The sequence below is a fragment of the Trachypithecus francoisi genome, unplaced genomic scaffold (assembly GCF_009764315.1).
Source record: "Trachypithecus francoisi isolate TF-2019V2 unplaced genomic scaffold, Tfra_2.0 Lachesis_group13, whole genome shotgun sequence".
In the NCBI taxonomy this organism is placed as follows: Eukaryota; Metazoa; Chordata; class Mammalia; order Primates; family Cercopithecidae; genus Trachypithecus; species Trachypithecus francoisi.
In genome coordinates this window covers 34,959,132-34,979,182 of record NW_022681458.1, presented here as the reverse complement: position 1 = coordinate 34,979,182, position 20,051 = coordinate 34,959,132, and the positions used below count along the sequence as shown (strand labels likewise).

The 20,051-nt window shown below is 44.7% G+C and overlaps 1 pseudogene; it reads right to left on the bottom strand.

Annotated features, from left to right (window-relative positions):
- Positions 1 to 14,302: 14,302 nt before the first annotated feature.
- LOC117094173 lies at positions 14,303 to 20,012 on the bottom strand (annotated as a pseudogene).
- Between the last annotated feature and the right edge of the window lie 39 nt (positions 20,013 to 20,051).

The following is a 20,051-nucleotide window of genomic DNA, read 5'->3' as shown; positions in this document are numbered from 1 at the left end:
CGGGTGCTCAGAAAACAAGTGCTGCTGATTACCAACCTCAGCTACGTTGCCCTGGTTGGTTTTGAACTCCTGGGCTCAAGTGATCCTCCTGCCTTGGCCTTCCAAAGTGCTGGGATTACAGGTGTGAGCCACCATGCCCAGACTGGTTAAACTTTCTATTGGTAAGGTGCTATACCACCTCTTCACCTTGTGACAGGGACCACAATTACCACCAAAAAATCCATTCCCTCCTTTCTTATCATCAGAACCACAGTTTTACTTAGGACAGCAGTATACTCAGACAAAACATTACATTTCCCAGCTTCCAGTGAAACTGAGCATGGCCACTAAGATTTCGGTAGAAAACACCAGCTGGGGCTTCAAGGAAAGCTGGCTCAGATTTCAAGGTATGACTTGGAAGGTCAACAAGACGGCTGTAGCTTCAGCAACTCTTTTGGAACTACAAGGGAAAGACAAGTGTAGGGGAGAAGTTACCAAAGCTGTCTCAGTTCAGAAATTCTTGAGGCACTGAAGTAATGCTAGCAACCTTTTGTTTCCAGACTTTTTGTCTCTTGAGAAATACAAGCTCTTATGTGTTTAGGTCACCATTACTTTGAGTTTGTTATGATATGTTGCCAGACCAAGTTGTGACTCACATACATCACACCGTGTTAAATTCCTTGAAAAATAAGGACAACTTCATCATTCAAGGTATCATTACAATAACATCTCATTGTGTGAGGTAATCTGGGTGACTTTGTGTTTGAAACAAATAAATGAAAAACTGACTGCAAACTCTCCCTTACAGAATTTTTGTGAAGATGGAATGAAAAGAAAGCACGTAAGTTTACCTGCTTAGCACAGCCCCTGACACATAGTGGTTACTTGGTTCATAGTGGCTAACATTATAGGGCTACCACAAAGGGAAACAAGCTAGAAAAAAATCCTGTTTATCCTTGGAATAAAAAGCAGGGACAATCATTTTTATAGCTTAGCCATTGGCAGTCTGTATTGTTATTTTCCGAACCTCTTTTTGTCTGACAGTTCATTATTCAGGAGGATTTCAGCTCAAAAATAATTGAGAAGGCAAGGCCTTAAGGAAAGGCAATGGATTTCATGAGACTGCAATTACAAAAGGAGTGCCCTTCTATTTGAAGAGAGTGCCAGATAACAATTTGTGATCTCTGGATGTTATGTTTCTGGGACATGACCGCACCCTGTACCCAATATCTGAAGGGATTATGTCACTGTTGAGTGCTCGGGTAGGATGTAGATTCAGGAAAAGGCAGCTGTGCCTGCCGCTGAGAGTGTTTGTTGGGCATGGGCTGTTTGTTGCCTCTTCATTCTTCTTCATAGGTCGCACATGCAAATTCAGGTGGAGGTAGTATGTAACATGTGGTGGAAATTTGGGCTGTGATGTCAAAAGGTCACTCATTGGGTAAGCAGGTCTATTCTGAGCTGACTCTAGTCAGCCATATTGGTTCCAGCCAGTTTCAACCTGTCACCCAATTTTGTTGCAAAGGGAAGGGATTGTAACAAACTATTTCCTTATCTGCTGCCCTGCAAGACAACCTGGAGAATTTGTTGTTAGTTACCACATTCTCTAAGCCTGTAGGACACAGTTTCCAGAGGTTGGCTTACTCTTTCCTGATTCTCTACTCCTATTTGCCCCTAGTATAGTCAGGAACATAACATGGAGGAAGAAGGGACTCAGTGGCTCTTTGTGAAGTTTTTATTTTATTTTATTTTTTGAGAGAGTCTCACTCTGTTGCCTAGGCTGGAGTGCAGTGGCATGATCTCGCCTCACTACAACCTCTGCCTCCCACATTCAAGAGATTTTCCTGCCTCAGCCTCCTGAGTAGCTGGGATTACAGGCACATACCATCACACTCAGCTAATTGTTTTTGTATTTTTAGTGGAGACAGGGTTTCACCATGTTGGCCAGGCTGGTCTCGAACACCTGGCCTGGCCTCAAGTGATCTGTCTGCCTTGGCTTCCCAAAGTGCTGGGATTACAGGTGTGAGCCACCGCATCGGCCTGTGTGCAGTTTTTAAATGGTGAAAACATCTGTAAGGACCTTCCCCACAACCTGTGATGGTCAGTGTGACAAATGACTAATAATTAACTTTGAAACTTTCATATGGATGTCATTCCCAGAATGGAACCTGAGATCACTATTCACATGCCAAGGATTTTTTTTTTTTTTTTAAGACAGAATCTCGTTCTTGTCACCCAGTCTGGAGTGCAGTGGCGCAATCTTGGCTCACTGCAACCTCTGCCTCCTGGGTTCAAGCGATTCTCCTGCCTCAGCCTCTTTAGTAGCTGGGATTACAGGTGCCCACCACCATGCCCAGTTAATTTTTGTACTTTTAGTAGATACAGCGTTTCGCCATGTTGTCCAGGCTGGTGACAGTGAAAAGCTAATTCAACTCTATATTATATATAAGAGACACATATAAATCAAATAGATTATGGTATATCCACACAATGGAGTCTTTTGCAGATGACAGAGAAATAAAGAAAATTTTTGTGTACTGATATAGAGTGATCACCAAGATATATTTTAGCAAAACAAGATGAAGGTCTAGAACTGAATTATAGTATGCTAATGTTTGATTAAGACAAAGTGTGTGCATATGTGAATGTGTGTGTATACACGTGCACTCACACACACATCTGTATATACTTATATTAAAATGGTTATCTATACATAAGGTAGTATAAAAGTGAAAAAGATAGGGATGAAACCTGTCCCTAACTGCAATCCATTCCCTTTGCAACAAAAGGTATCTAAAAAATAACTTCAGCTGGGCATCCTGACTCATGCCTGTAATCCCAGCTACTTGGGAAGCTGAGGTGGGAGGATCATTTGAGCCCAGTAGTTTGAGCCTGTAATAAGCGATGACTATGCCACTGTGCTCCAGCCTGCGTGACAAGGCAAGACCTTGTCCCTACAAAAACCAAAAAACATGTCTTGATATATAATTCTGTTTTTGTAATCATATTTGTTTTATTTAATTAAATGAATAAAACAGAATCAAATGAAGACAGCAGGCTTTAAAAATGAAAAACAATCTGAAACTAATGAACCTAACTGTATGTCAAGTTGGTAGCATATTCACACAGAGAAAAAAATCACTTCAAGTGACTTTAAAATACAGTATTTTTCCTGTACATCTTTTTTTTTTTTTTTTTTTTTGAGACGGAGTCTTGCTCTGCCGCCCAGGCTGGAGTGCAGTGGCCGGCTCTCAGCTCACTGCAAGCTCCGCCTCCCGAGTTCACGCCATTCTCCTGTCTCAGCCTCCCGAGTAGCTGGGACTACAGGCGCCCGCCTCGTCGCCCGGCTAGTTTTTTTTTTTTTTGTATTTTTTAGTAGAGACGGGGTTTCACCGTATTAGCCAGGATGGTCTCGATCTCCTGACCTCGTGATCCGCTCGTCTCGGCCTCCCAAAGTGCTGGGTCCTGTACATCTTTATGAGATATAATTTAAGAACAAAAGAACTGCAAAGAAACTTGAAACGCGATCAGTATTTATTGATAGTAGAAATATTGGCATTGTTTGAAACTATTCTAGATATATTGAAAAGTAAAGTGAAATTAAAACTTACATAAATATAATTTAGAATGAAGATATTCAGTAATCAGTACAAGAGCAGAGAAATAATGTACAAAAATCAAGGATATTTATATTCGTGGGTAACAAAACCCAAAAGAAATGTATAAATAAATATGAATAAAATAATTTAAAACAATTTTACAAAAAGAAAAAAATATAAAAAAAAGATTTAAAAAATCAAGGAAGTTAAAACATTGTAATTTTAAATTTGAATTGAAAGGATGAACTCAAAATTATATTTTTCTCTTAAAAATGTAATTTTAGCTCTGTTCTCCAAAACACCTAGAAGTAATAAAAAGCAAGTAATGACGAGCTCCAGTTGTGCCTAGATTATAGTCTCTAAATATCCATTTTCTTTACGAAGCTGCCAGAGGTCTTTGGAAAAATGACAGGAAATGTACACTACCTTTATGAGCTGGAAAACAAAGAAGTTATAAATTGAGTCAACAGTATAAAAGAGCCATCTTTTTTTTTTTTTTTTTTTTTTGAGATGGAGTCTCGCTCTGTCCCCCAGGCTGGAGTACAGTGGCGTGATCTCGGCTCACTGCAAGCTCCACCTCCCGGGTTCATGCCATTCTCCTGCCTCAGCCTCCTGAGTAGCTGAGACTACAGGCGCCCGCCACCACACCCGGCTAATTTTTTGTATTTTTAGTAGAGACGGGGTTTCACCGTGGTCTCGATCTCCTGACCTTGTGATCCGCCCGCCTCGGCCTCCCAAAGTGCTGAGATTACAGGCGTGAGCCACCACGCCCGGCCGAGCCATCTGTTTTTTTGAGATGGAGTCTCACTCTGTCACCTAGGCTGGAGTGTGGTGGCATGATCTCGGCTCACTGCAACCTCCGCCTCCCAGGTCCAGGTGATTCTCCTGCTTCAGCCTCCTGAGTAGCTGGGACTACAGGCATGCACCACCATGCCTGGCTAATTTTTGTATTTTTGGTAGAAACAGGGTTTCGCCATGCTGACCAGGCTGGTCTTGAACTCCTGACCTCAGGTGATCCTCCTGCTTCGGCCTCTCAAAGTGCTAGGATTACATGCATGAGCTACTGCACCTGGCCATAAAAGAGCCATCTTGAAGGCCTTTCTCTGATCTGAGAAGAGACGTTTTGGACAGAAATCAAGATAAATAATGACTGCAGCTCATCAAATATATTAAAAATCTGTGAGTTCATAATGACACTGAAGGAAAAACTAATTGGTCACCATTTGGAGGTCGTTAGGGCATTATAACTCATTTACTGTCATTACCCTGAAAATAAGGAAAGAATTAAGCATTTTCCTGTATTTCCTGTATGCGCTATGCCGAGGATAGCCAAACTATTAATAAAGGAAAGTTTTTCTTTACATAAAAAAAATCCAGCTTATAATTGTAGGCGGAAAAAAATGAAAGGATTAGAAAATCACCATTTTGCAACTCCTGAAGATATAATGGATCTAGGCAACCATCTTCCGTGGATGCTAAAATAAGTAGATTAAAGGTTGATGGAGGAACTTTACAAATGAAGAATTAGGCTACTACTTGAACCCACCTGATCGATCTTAACATCACTAAATGTGGGCCAGCCAGACATTCCGTGCCTCTTGATGTGATACAATAGGAAGTGCACTGCAGCATCACCTATGAAGTGTTCTTGCCTAAAGTAGGTTGAACCAAATAGAATCAAATCTCTAAATCTAACTATCATTTTGCCGGAAATGCCGGGGATGGAGGAAAAGTTAAATGACATTATGAGAAAGCAACCAGCCACATCTAAAATGTGTAACACTCTAAAGGATAAATGATTCTCCAACAAATTTATTGTACGAGAATGAAAGGAGAGATGAGGGACTCATAAAATAAAAGAGAGTTAAGGGACTTTATAACCAGATAAAATGTGTAGACCTTGTTTGAAGCCTGACTGCCTTTGAGACAATCAGAGAAATTTTAACACACACTGGGTATTAGATGAAGTAAGTCAAGGAGCCCTTGTTAACTTTGTCAGGTGCGATAATGGAAAGATGATTATGTTTTAAAAAGTTTGTTAGTTAGCAATACATACTGAAATGCTGATTAATCATATGATATCTGGGTCTTTAAAATATGCCGGTGTCCTAAAATACTAAACAAAAAGATTTAAAGAAAGGTATAGCCATCAGGCAGAAATGTTTCAGAGATGACCAGGAGGGTAGAATGGGAAAAGTATTCCTTGGTTTAAACAGTAGGTGAGTCATTGGTGACTTTACAAGAGCATCTACAGACAGATGGGTGGTTGAGGAGCAAGCCAGACCAAATATTTGGGGAGTAGTTACAGGAAAGGGGGTGGACAAGTGCAGTCAGTGAGAAATTACTTATTTTTTCCTTTGAGACAGGGGTCTCACTCTATCGCCTAGGCTGCAATGCAGTGGCACGATCTCAGCTCACCACAACCTCCACCTTCCAGGTTTAAGCAATTCTCCTGTCTCAGCCTCCTGAGTAGCTGGGATTACAGGCATGCGCCACCACACCTGGCTAATATTTTGCATTTTTTAGTAGAGATGGGGTTCAATCACTTGAACCCAGGAGGCGGAGGTTGCGGTGAGCCGAGATCATGCCATTGCACTCCAGCCTGGGCAATAAGAGCGAAACTCCATCTCAGAAAAAAAAAAAAAAAAAGGCTGGAAAGATATAATAAAAATAGTAATAGTAATAATAATAGTAACTAGAGGAGTTTGAGAAAGGTTTGTGTGCTGACTTTTTTTTTTTTTTTAATGTGAAGAGATTCTATAGAGAGGGAAGGGGGATAATGCTTGCCTTTTTTTTGAACTTTCAGAATTCGGTCTACAACACCATGTTCTCTTTTCCTGTGACAGAGAGACAGGCAATATTCTCGAGAATGTCTTCTCCTTTTCCCCTGAGTCCCAGAGTGAGTAAACTTGGAGCAGAGTTTCCAGCCAAGGTATGATGGATGTGTAGGGAGAGTGAGAATAAACCTTTATTGTCTTAAGCAACTGACATTTTGCAAGTGTTTGTTATTGCAGCATAACTTAGCCCATTTGATTTAGGGATACATTTTAACATAATAAAATATAGAAGAGGTTTAATGGATTCTGAGAGTAGCATTCAGTCAGACATACATTTGCAGTAACATCTTATCAATGTGGCCAAGGGAGAATTTAATGCCACCAAGTGTGTGTTCTCCATCTGGGTCCCATAGTAATGGTACTTACATCTGTTTTTTCTGGTAGGACCACAGAGAAGGTTTCTGTGTTTTCAGAGAAGGCTTTTCTCTTATCTTTTCACAAGAATGGAAGTTAAAAATAGATCCCCCTTTGGCAGCATCACGCTACCCTTCCTTCCCTTCAAAATGGGTTGCACTAGCAGAGGGTGGCCCAGTCTACGGACCCTAAAATCAGAGCAAGAAGAGCTGGAGCTGGGGCTGGGGAGTGAGGCAGGTTGAGACACTTAAAACATTAGGAAGTCTGTAGAGGACTTGGTAAGTATTCAAAGAACACTCGTAAGGAAAGTAAAATGGTTGGAAACTTTGACCCAGTCTAGGTCTGGAAACTCTGAGGACCAAGCATGGTGGGATATTTGGAACTCCTTCCCCATCTTCAGGCAGGATCTGGGATTTGTTGCCTGCCTGAATCCTGGGTGCATTTATTCAGGCACTGCAGTTACCCACTTAGCAGCTCTCCCTGGTTTCCCTCGGTGGAGCCCCACTGGGCAGGAATGTGATTAATTTGCCCATGGCCTAAAATCCTAGCTAATGCTTTGGTGGATCAGGCTTTGTCTTAGAAATATTTTCCAGTGGACAGAAAAACAGCTCTTTCTGGCTCACCACAGGGTCTGTCTCTAAGGGTGCTCTCAGAACTGCTGACACAGGGATATATTTCTATGAGGCAGCAATTAGCCAACTGCCCTGGGGCTGATCCCTTCTACACTTGCAGCAGGTTCACAGGAGGGATCCCTGCTGGATAGCCTAAGCCCAGTTCATCTCAGGACTCAAACTTGCTTGGGCATGATCTGGAAGGCTGATGTGTCCCAGGGGGTTGGGCTTTTGAATGAAGAGCCTCATGGAAAGGAACCACATAAAGGGAAAAAAGAATTGAAGTTCACAGGTTGGTTTAAAGATAGCAAGAAGCCAAGTATTGGGGACAAGAGAGGGCAGGGTTGTGAGGGTGTTGTGGTGGATATCTGCCACTCCCATTCACTCCCATTGCCCTCTGTGTCAGCTTGCCGGGCTTCACTCCTACGTCCTGGAGGAGGGAGAAGGAGCGGCAATAAACATCAAATGAGAATGGAAAGAGTTGCTCTGCTGGTAACCTCAGTAAGACATAAAGGGGACCAAGACACCTTACTGTGAAGCTTCATCTGAGAGCTCCCTGATTTTTCAGTTTTCCGTGGCTATCCCCAGGGTCACCTCTGGCTCCTGCTCCCACTGGCCCCTTCGCCCCACCCCTCAGCCCCCAGATTTGGAATTCAGGCACTTTCCCAGGATTATTTCCCTCCCTCCCTCCCTCCCTTCCGTCCTTCCTTCCCTCCCTCCCTCTCTTTTTTTTTCTGTTTCTGACAGAGTCTCACAGTGTCACCCAGGCTGGAGTGCAGTGGCACAATCTTGGCTCACTGCAACCTCTGCCTCCCAAGTTCGAGCAATTCTCCTGTCTCAGCCTCCCGAGTAGCTGGGATTACAGGTGTGCACCACCATGCCCAGCTAATTTTTGTATTTTTAGTAGAGACGGGGTTTCACCATATTGGTCAGGCTGGTCTTTTTTTTTTTTTTTCTGAGACAGAGTCTCGCTCTGTCACCCAGGCTGAAGTGTAGTGGCGTGATCTCGGCTCACTGCAAGCTCCGCCTCCCGGGTTCACGCCATTCTCCTGCCTCAACCTCCCGAGTAGCTGGGACTATAGGCATGTGCCACAACACCCAGCTACTTTTTTGTATTTTCATTAGAGACGGGATTTCACCGTGTTAGCCAAGATGGTCTCGATCTCCTGACCTTGTGATCCGCCCGTCTCGGTCTCCCAAAGTGCTGCGATTACAGGCATGAGTCACAGCGCCTGGCCCTGGTCAGGCTGGTCTTAAACTCCTAACCTCAGGTGATACACCCGCCTGGGCCTCCCAAAGTGCTGGGATTATAGGCAGAAGCCACCGCACCCAGCCTTTCCTGCTTTCTTTCAAAGACCCCTTCATGGAAGGTGTTTATACATGTGGCAGATTTTATTGAATATTTAGGGTCCAGAAATGGTATCACATCACTGCCCAGCTCAGCCTCCCCTGGAAAGTCTATCTTACCACAAAGCAATCTGCCTGAGGTCACCTGCCAATTTTGGTGACTGGTTATCAGGCACACTGACTATTCCTCACCTCAGGGCCCTAAGTGCCTCACTGCTAAAGGGCATTCTCAGACACCAGACCTGAGACAGGGGGTTTTATGCCCCAATACCAAGCCGCAGCTGATGGGGAGCCTATGTTGGTAGATAAGTACCCCAGCTTCCCAGTCTCACAGTGGGGAGATCGTGTAGCATGTTCTACAGAGCTCTGCGGAGAGGCTCAGCACCAGCAGTGTTCTCATTAACATATGCCACTGTAGGGTGGCTATAATTAACAATAATATATTATGTCATTTCAATAGTGAGAAGGAAGATATTGGATGTTCCCAACACAAAGAAATGATAAATGTTTGAGATGATTGATATGCTAATTATCCCGATCTGATCACTCTACATATGTATTGCAACATCACTATGTATCCCATGAATATATACAATTATTATTTGTCAATTAACAAAATAAAATTTAGTTTAAAAAAACACAGAAAAACAAAAATCCTTCATGGCTTCTGTCTTTTTCCTGTCTCTCACTTTACCCACCCCCTCACTTCTGTTTCCTGGCAACACCTCCCGGCAACCTGCCTACACCTAAGCCCTTCCTTAGCAGCTGCTTTTTGTAAAATCTAAACCAAGACACCTACTCTCTGTATTTCATGTGCTACTAGTTTAAATTCTCTGCCCTCTCTTAGTTTTTCAGGCCTTTGGTTTTATAGCTGACGTCTCATGAATAAGGAGCTGTGTCTTTGAAATTTCAGCCTTCCTTTTCCTCTTGCCTCCACCAGTGTCTGTTTGCAGTAGATGGAAGCAGTAAAGAAATTTCTCTGCCCCTTGATATGAATTGTGCATGGACTGTGGCCTCTTGCAAGGCAGAAATGACTGCAGTAAGCTTGCTTTTATGCAGTTTTACTTCCATCCAGTGGCAGGATATGTTTCTCCTTGGATGCAGTTGGAGTGGGTGGTGGACACAGGGACTTACGGAGTAAAAGCAGGGAGGATATCAGGTCTTGCAACGTTATGGTTGCTTTAGAGGTCAAACTTGCTTGGGCATGATCTGGAAGGCTGATGTGTCCCGGGCTTGGGCTTTTTATTAAGAGCCTTACGGAAAGGAACCACATAAAGGGAAAAAAAGAATTGAAGTTCATAGGTGGGTTTAAAGATAGCAAGAAGCCAAGTATTGGGGACAAGAGAGGGCAGTGTTGTGAGGGTGTTGTGGTGGTTTCTCTGGGGTAGGATTAGCAGCATTCAGGCACTAGCTCCTCTGTCAAGGAACAGGCTATAGCAGGTACAGCTCCATTCTGAAGCTGGTCATTGTGGAGACAGGTTTCTTCTCATGATGGCTTCCTAATTGGATCAGTGATGGTATGACTTCATGGCCAACAACTGTTATGGCAGCTTGTGATCCACCCGCCTCGGCCTCCCAAAGTGCTGGATTACAGGCGTGAGCCACCGCACCCGGCCCTGGTCAGGCTGGTCTTAAACTCCTAACCTCAGGTGATCTACCCTTCTGGGCCTCCCAAAGTGCTGGGATTATAGTAAGTGCTGAGTGAGGTACATGGAAGGTGGCTTCAAGGGTACATTGGAGGCACCTAGTAGTGCTAAGTGGCACCATTTGGGAGGAATTTGATGGATGGTTGGATTTCCTACAGCATAAATGAGAATGAAATCAAGGTTATCCTTTTAGGTGATGTCTATTTTGATTATTTTTAACCTCCAGGCTCGTGTGTCCTGGAAATACGCATTACATCAAGTTGCTTAATTTTTTTATTTTTTATTTTTTTATTTTTTGAGATGGAGTTTCGCTTTGTTGCCCAAGGTGGGGTGCAATGGTGTGATCTCGGCTCACTGCAACCTCCTCCTCCCGTGTTAAGTGACTCTCCTGCCTCAGCCTCTGTGTAGCTGGAATTCAGGGGCCCACAACCATGCCCAGCTAATTTTTATATTTTTAGTAGAGATGGGGTTTCACCATGTTGGCCAGGATGGTCTTGAACTCTTGACTTCAGCTGATCCACTTGACTTCAGGTGATCCACCCACCTCGGCCTCCCAAAGTGCTGGGATTACAGGCATGAGCCACCACGCCTGGCTTAAGTTGTTTAATTTCACTGAGTGAATGCACAGTAGTATGTTCATGGACAAACCAGGTACAAAGGGATGTTTTCCCATAAAGCAAACACATGATGGCAGATACTGCGTGAGGCCAGAGGTTCTGTCATATTTGAACTTGGGTGGAACCCTGTGAGAATGACACAGCGGTAAGGGCTTCTGACACCTTGAAGAAAGCCTAGAATTGGGAATGATTTGAACAGATGAATCTGTTAAGAAAATTTCACTAGGAAGATTGTGTGAACCAATTCTTTGGAAGAATGAAATTCATAGCTGCTTTAAGATCATGCAAATGGCCAAGTGTGGTGGCTCATGCCTGTAATCCCAGCACTTTGGGAGGCTGAGGTGGGTGGATCACTTGAGCCCAGGAGTCCAAGACCAGCCTGGGCAACATAGCAAAACCCCGTCTCTACAAAAAATAAAAAAAAATTAGCCCAGTCACAGTGTTGTGACGCATGTACCTCTGGCCCTAGCTACTTGGGAGGCTAGTGTGGGAGGATTGCTTGAACCAGGAGGTTGAGGCTGCAGTGAGTCATGATCACGACACTGCACTCCAGCCTGGGCAACAGTGAGATTCTGTCTCAAAAAATAAAAAAGATCATACAAATTATTACAACATTAGGACTCAGTGAAACTCAATAACATTTATTGAATGTGTTATTTACTTGGGTACATAAACTCCTTAAAATTGAGTGTGAACTTTTTCTGGATAAAAGATTTGTAGTTTCATCAGATTCTCAGTGTTGAGTTTGTGACGCGCCCCCCCACACCCAAAGATTAAAAGCCTTGAGTATACTTTTTTTTTTTTTTTGAGACGGAGTCTCGCTCTGTTGCCCAGGCTGAAATGCAGTGGCACGATCTCGGCTCACTGCAAGCTCTGCCTCCCGGGTTCATGCCATTCTCCTGCCTCAGCCTCCCGAGTAGCTGGGACTACAGGTGCCCACCACCACGCCCTGCTAATTTTTTGTATTTTTAGTAGAGACAGGGTTTCACCATGTTAGCCAGGATGGTTTCGATCTCCTGATCTCATGATCTACCCGCCTCGGCCTCCCAAAGTGCTGGGATTACAGGCTTGAGCCACCACACCCGGCCGAGTATACTCAAAAGAGAAATACCCTGGGTCACATAAATCTACCAACATTTAACCTCTGTCCTGTTGCTGTTCATGAGTGCGTTTGTACTTCAATGGTAACAGAAACCACCACCACCACCTCCTCCATCATGAGCCTGAGGATCATGTTGCCAAGCTGACATATATGCTTTTGTGTGTATGGAAATGGGTTTTATACTCGGATATAGGTTTGAGTCCCTGTTCTGCTAGTTAATAATTATATGACACTGATTCAGGAACTTTATCTCCGGTGTTTTGTTTTCTCTTCTCCTAAGAGTCCTACCTCCTATGTTGCTGTGAGGATTAGAAAGAATGTATGTGACCTCCTTGGAATTCCTTCTTTACTCTCATAACTCTTTGTTATAGGACTTAGGTTGCTGTATTGATTAGGGTTAACTTTTAGAGAACAGAATCTACTCAAGCTATAGAAAAGTTGATTTTTTTTTTTTTTTTGAGTCGGAGTCTCGCTCTGTTGCCCAGGCTAGAGTAGAATTGTGCCCAGGTGGCACAATCAGGGCTCACTGCAACCTCCACCTCCTGGGTTCAAGCTGTTCTCCTGCCTCTGCCTTCTGAATATCTGGGGTTACAGGTGCCCACCACCACGCCTGGCTAATTTTTGTATTTTTAGCAGAGACAAGATTTCACCATGTTGGCAAGGCTGGTCTTGAACTCCTGACCTCAAGTGATCCATCTGCTTCAAGCCTCTCAGAGTGCCAGGATTACAGGCATGAGCCACCAGGTCCGGCCAAAAAGTAGAAATTTGAAGGACTAAAGAAACAGATTCTAGGCAGAGTATTCAGAAATGATTCTCAAAGCCACACTGCAGAATCAGAACACCAAGGAAGCTGCTGCATATTCTCTTGTCAGGAAAGCATTTATTGAATGGGGAAGCTGCCGTAATGGTTGTTGGCCATGAAGTCATACCATCGCTGATCCAATCAGGAAGCCATCATGAGAAGAAACCTGTCTCCACAATGACCAGCTTCAGAATGGAGCTGTACCTGCTGTAGCCTGCTCCTTGACAGAGGAGCTAGTGCCTGAATGCTGCTAATCCTATCGCAGAGAAACCACATACCTCTGTGACCATTTTTTAAAAATTGTTATTTTGAGACAGAGTCTTACTCTTTTACTCAGGCTGGAGTTCAATGGCACAATCACAACTCACTGCAGCCTTCAACTCCAGGCTCCAACTTCAGCCTTCCAAGTAGCTGGGACTGCAAGTGTGCACCACCATGCCTGGCTAATTCTTTAATTTTTTGTAGAGACAGCGTTTTGCTATGTTGCTCAGGATGGTCTTGAACTCCTGGGTTTAAGAGATCCAACTGTCTTGGCCTCCCAAAGAGCTGGAATTAAAGGGGTGAGCCACCATGCCCAGCCTCTTTGTGACCATTTTTAAAGTATAAATGTAGAAACACCAAAAAAGGGGGGCTCTTACCTCATAATCTGATTTAAGAAACCTAAATCATACCCAGAGCCCTAGCTGCAAGGGAGTCTGAAATATGTAGAATTTTTTTTCTTTAATCTTTCATCTTCTTCAATATAAGAAAGCACCCTAGGAAGAGGCCGGGCATGGTGGCTCAAGCCTGTAATCCCAGCACTTTGGGAGGCCGAGACGGGCGGATCACGAGGTCAGGAGATCGAGACCATCCTGGCTAACACTGTGAAACCCCGTCTCTACTAAAAAATACAAAAAAAAAAAACTAGCCGGGCAAGGTGGCGGGCGCCTGTAGTCCCAGCTACTCGGGAGGCTGAGGCAGGAGAATGGCCTAAACCCGGGAGGTGGAGCTTGCAGTGAGCTGAGATCCGGCCACTGCACTCCAGCCTGGGCGACAGAGCAAGACTCCGTCTCAAAAAAAAAAAAAAGAAAGCACCCTAGGAAGAGATAAGGTAGATATTGAATGTTAATCTGCCATGTGTATTCTAGTAGTTTTTGTGCAAGTATTATTAGCAGAGACAGAATTTCACCATGTTGACAAGGCTGGTTTTGAACTCCTGACCTCAAGTGATCCATCCGCCTCAAGCCTCCCAGAGTGCTGGGAAAAAAGGCGTGAGCTACCATGCCTGGCCAAAAAGTAGAAATTTGAAGGGCTAAAGATTATTGTTAATTATTTTGTCCAAGTAGTATTTTTATTATTTTTTCTGTTCCAGATGCTTTTTATTGTTGCTCCAAGTTTAAGAATTTTCAGTGATGGCAGAAAACCAACACTTTCAGACAACATCTCGCATAGCCCTGCTCAACTTCTGAATCTTGGTCTTGGCAGACATGTCAACATATTTCTTCCCAATGCACACAATCATTCCACCTATGATTGACAGATCAGTCTTACCCTCCAATTTCAATACTTGGCCTTGACTTAGGAATCTCTTCAGGACTGTTTTTAATTCAGAGAGTGTGGCTTCCTCTAAAGGAGATGCAGTGGTCACTGTGCAAGGTACCTCTCCACGGTGGACACTCATCATGATAGAAAAGGCAGAAACAACTCCTTGGGTGTTGCTTAAGTGACCATGTTCAGCAAGCAAATTGATCGGGGTCATGAAGGAAGAGAACGTCTCTTTGGCTGTGATGTCATTTAGGCTTTTCATTTAATGGAACGCTTCACATAGGGATTCAAAATAGAAGCAGCCACTTTGGGTTCCTTCAGGATTTGTGCTATTCTCAACAGCTCCTTTTCTACTTGCTCCAGCTTATTCTGGTTCGATGCAGCAGAATGAAGAGCCATGGCATAGAGACCTTCAATACTGTATACCTGAACAGGAGGCCTCACAGGCTTGGCAATGGTCTGACCACAGATGTACTGAAGCATTGCACCTGCAGGGAGAGCCTAGCCACTGCTGGAGGGTGGCCATCATCTCCCGGGCACCTTTTTACTATTTTTAATTATAGAAGTAATATATAGGCTGGGTGTGGTGGCTCACACTTATAATCCCAGCACTTTGGGAGGCAGAGGTGGGAGGATTGCTTGAGCCCAGGGGTTTGAGACCAGCCTGGGCACCATAGCAAGATGCTGTCTCTATAAAAAATACAAAAATTAAGGCCAGGTGTGGTGGCTCATGCCTGTAATCCCAACACTTTGGGAGGCCAAGGTAGGTGGATCACTTGAGGTCACGAGTTCAAGACCAGCTTGACCAATATGGTGAAACCCTATTTCTGCTAAAAATATAAAAATTAGCCAGGAGCGGTGGCATGCGTCTGTAGTCCTAGCTACTAGGGAGGCTGAGACAGGAGAATTGTTTGAACCTGGGAGGCAGAGGTTGCAGTGAGCCAAGATTGTGCCACTGCACTCCAGCCTAGGTGACAGAGTAAAACTCCATCTCAAGCAAATGAACAAACAAACCAAATATAAAAATTATCCAGTCATGGTGGTGCATGTCTATAGTCCCAACTACTCGGAAGGTTGAGGTAGAAGGATTGCTTGAGCCCATGAGGTCAGTACTGCAGTGAACTGTGATTGTGCCATTGCACTCCAGCCTGGGTGACAGAATGAGACCCTGTCTCAAAACAAAAACAACAATAACAAACAAAACAAAAAAGTAATACATAGATATATTCTCTTTGTAGAAAACGAGAACAGAACAAATCTGTAGAATAAAAAGTAAACATCCTGACCCACTCAGTTCCCACATTGCTTCCTAGCAGGAGTCACTGACAGCAGTTTATCAGCTATTGGTTCAATCTTTTGTCTGTGCCTGCATATGTATATAGAGGTATGTACACATATCTAAGAATTTTTTAAAACATAAATATGCTAATGCTAGTCCATAACTTTACTTAGAAATCTTTCCATGTCTGGTCATAAAGATCTAATAGGGGTCAGGAAACTTTCTGCAAAGGGCCAGATAGTAAGGATTTTAGGCTTTGTGGACCACATACAGCAGCCGTCCCCAACCTTTTCAGCACCAGGGACTGGTTTCGTGAAAGACAATTTTTCCATGAATGAGGGTATGGGGGAGATGGTTTCAGGATGAAACAGTTCCACCTCAGATCATCAGGCATTAGATTTTCATAAGGAGTGCACAGCCTAGATCCCTTGCATGTGCAGTTCACAATAGAGTTTGCGCTCCTATGAGAATCTAATAGATCTGGCAGTAGACAGAGCTCAGGTGGTAATGCTCTCTTCACCTGCCACTTGCCTCCTGCTATGCTACCTGGTTGCTAACAGGCCACTGATCTGATACACAGTCTCTGTGACATAGTCTTCTTTTTTTTGTTGCTATTTGTTTTTGTTTTTTTATTTATTTATTTATTTATTTATTTATTTTTTTTTGAGGCGGAGTCTCGCTCTGTCGCCCGGACTGGAGTGCAGTGGCCAGATCTCAGCTCACTGCAAGCTCCGTCTCCCAGGTTTACGCCATTCTCCTGCCTCAGCCTCCCGAGTAGCTGGGACTACAGGCGCCCGCCACCTCGCCCGGCTAGTTTTTGTATTTTTAGTAGAGACGGGGTTTCACCGTGTTAGCCAGGATGGTCTCGATCTCCTGACCTCGTGATCCGCCCGTCTCGGCCTCCCAAAGTGCTGGGATTACAGGCTTGAGCCACCGCGCCCGGCCTTGTTTTTGTTTTTTTAAACAATCATTTAAAAATGTCAAAAACATTCTTTTTTTTTTTTGAGACGGAGTCTTGCTCTGTCCCCCAGGCTGGAGTGCAGTGGCACTATCTCGGCTCACTGCAGCTCCGCCTCCTGGGTTCATGCCATTCTCCTGCCTCAGCCTCCCGAGTAGCTGTGACTACAGGCACCCGCCACCACACCTGGCTAATTTTTTTGTATTTTTAGTAGAGATGGGGTTTCACCATGTTAGCCAGGATGGTCTCAATCTCCTGACCTCGTGATCCGCCCGTCTCAGCCTCCCAAAGTGCTGGGATTTCAGGCTTGAGCCACTGCGCCCGGCCTTGTTTTTGTTTTTTTAAACAATCATTTAAAAATGTCAAAAACATTCTTTTTTTTTTTTGAGACGGAGTCTTGCTCTGTCCCCCAGGCTGGAGTGCAGTGGCACGATCTCGGCTCACTGCAAGCTCCGCCTCCTGGGTTCATGCCATTCTCCTGCCTCAGCCTCCCGAGTAGCTGTGACTACAGGCACCCGCCACCACACCTGGCTAATTTTTTGTATTTTTAGTAGAGATGGGGTTTCACCATGTTAGCCAGGATGGTCTCAATCTCCTGACCTCGTGATCCGCCCGTCTCAGCCTCCCAAAGTGCTGGGATTTCAGGCTTGAGCCACTGCGCCCGGCCTTGTTTTTGTTTTTTTAAACAATCATTTAAAAATGTCAAAAACATTCTTTTTTTTTTTTGAGACGGAGTCTTGCTCTGTCCCCCAGGCTGGAGTGCAGTGGCACGATCTCGGCTCACTGCAAGCTCCGCCTCCTGGGTTCATGCCATTCTCCTGCCTCAGCCTCCCGAGTAGCTGTGACTACAGGCACCCGCCACCACACCTGGCTAATTTTTTTGTATTTTTAGTAGAGATGGGGTTTCACCATGTTAGCCAGGATGGTCTCGATCTCCTGACCTCGTGATCCGCCTGCCTCGGCCTCCCAAAGTGCTGGGATTACAGGCTTGAGCCACCACACCTGGCCTTTTTTTTTTTTTTTTTTTTGAGATGGAGTCTTGCTCTGTCACCCAGGCTGGAGTGCAGTAGCATGACCTCGGCTCACTGCAACCTCCGCCTCCCAGGTTCCAGTGATTCTCCTTCCTCAGCCTCCCTAGTAGGTGGGACTACAGTTGCATGCCACCACGCCTGGCTAATTTTTGTATTTTTAGTAGAGACAGGGTTTCACCATATTGGCCAGGCTGGTCTCAAACTCCTGACCTCAGGTGATCCGCCCACCTTGGCCTCCTAAAGTGCTGGGATTACAGGCATGAGCCACCGTGCCTGGCCCCACATTTTCTTTATTCACTCATCCTTCAATGGATATTTAGGTTGTTTCCATAGCCATCTTGGCTATAGTGAATAATGATGAAATGAACACAGGGGTACAGATATCTTTTTGGGATCCTGATTTCAATTCTTTTGGATATGTACCCACAAGTGAGATTGCTAGATCATATGGTAGTTCTATTTTTAATTTTTTGAGGAAATTCCAAACTGTTTTCTACAGTGGCTGCCATCACTTTGCATTCCTACCAACAGCATGCAGGAGTTCCACATCCTTGTCAACACTTTCTGTCTTTTTCTTTTTGATAAGCGGGGATTCTGGGCCAACTCTCTCTCCCCTGGGAAAAGCTGAGAACTGGACTTTTTTTATCCACAAACTCTGTGCTGTGTGAGGGGAAGGGCCAATGGCGCCTATCAGCCAGAGACTCCACCTCCATTCTCCCCTCGGTATCCAAACTATAACCGATCATGAGACTTCCAGGACTGGCAAAATATAGCTAGTTTTTTGGGAAGTCCTCTCACAAGAGTTGGGGTGCTGGACACAAAGACCAACCTCTCTCCTCCTCTGGTGGAAGCTTGGGAGTGAGGGGATCTTCTCATGGTCATACGGCTCGGGGTTAGGGGCAGGGTCTCCAGTAAGAGAATGTCCATAGTCTCCTTACTGGCTTCGGTGAGTCTGATGTAGCATTTTCTGGGGGTGCAGGAGCCTTTCAGGTAGTTTCTGATCTTCCGCAAAGGGAATTTGTCAATGAATTTTTGTTGAATCAGTATGTGGAGGGGAGGGGGAAGGATAATTCAGGGTTTTTTATACTGCCATGTTGCTGACATAACAACCTTATTAACATAACTACTTATTTTTTTGTGAGTCTAGAAAGTTGTTAATCCTTTTTGAACCTCATTTCTTTTAAAAATAACTCTATAAGGCCGGGCGCGGTGGCTCAAGCCTGTAATCCCAGCACTTTGGGAGGCCGAGACGGGCGGATCACGAGGTCAGGAGATCGAGAGCATCCTGGCTAACACGGTGAAACCCCGTCTCTACTAAAAAATACAAAAAACTAGCCGGGCGACGAGGCGGGCGCCTGTAGTCCCAGCGACTCGGGAGGCTGAGACAGGAGAATGGCGTGAACCCGGGAGGCGGAGCTTGCAGTGAGCTGAGAGCGGCCACGGCACTCCAGCCTGGGCGGCAGAGCAAGACTCCGTCTCAAAAAAAAAAAAAAAAAAAAAAACTATAAATTAGAGGTGGCAACACTGAGACTTTATTAGGTTACAGTAAGTATTAAATGAAATCATGTATGCATTTTGTGTGGATGTTACTGGCTCCTACTCCCAGTTGAGCAGAAGACTAGATCCATTTCATGGACTCACTAGGGGTGGCTTACATTTCCTTAACACAGAACTGGCTAATTAAAAGATGGCTTTAGCCATTTGCTCCCTCTCCTACTCTGGATTATCTTCTCTGAGAGCCAATATTTCTGCCCAACACTTTTTTTTTTTTTTTTTTTTGAGACAGGGCCTCACTCTGTTGCCCAGGCTGGAGTGCAGTGGTGCTATCTCGGCTCACTGTAACCTCCGCCTCCTGGGTTCAAGCAATTCTCCCGCCTTAACCTCCCGAGTAGCGGGAATTATAGGCACCCACCACCACACCTGGCTAATTTTTGTATTTTTAGTAGAGACAGGGTTTCACCATGTTGGCCAGGCTGGTCTCGAACTCCTGGCCTCAAGTGATCCTCCCACCTCGGCCTGCCAAAGTGCTGGGATTACAGGCATGAGCCACCATGTCCAGCTTCTGCCCAGCACTTCTAACCCTCCTCCAGCATCTACTTCCTCTTCTTCTTCAATGCCTGGGAGATGGGCTTTATTCCAGGCACTACTGCTGGTTCCTCCACTAGGATCTGAACCTTCCTCTCACCCATAAACAGGTCCTTTCATAGGGTCAGAACAATGCTTTGGTCTGTGGTCTGTCTTGGGGGTTGGGGGACTGCCGCCCTCCCACATCCCTGTTAGAGATATGATAGGAAAGCTGGGCTGCGTGCGTACCAGCATCTTCCAGCATTGATATGTAGCCTTGCCCCTTACTGTTTAGAACCAGTTT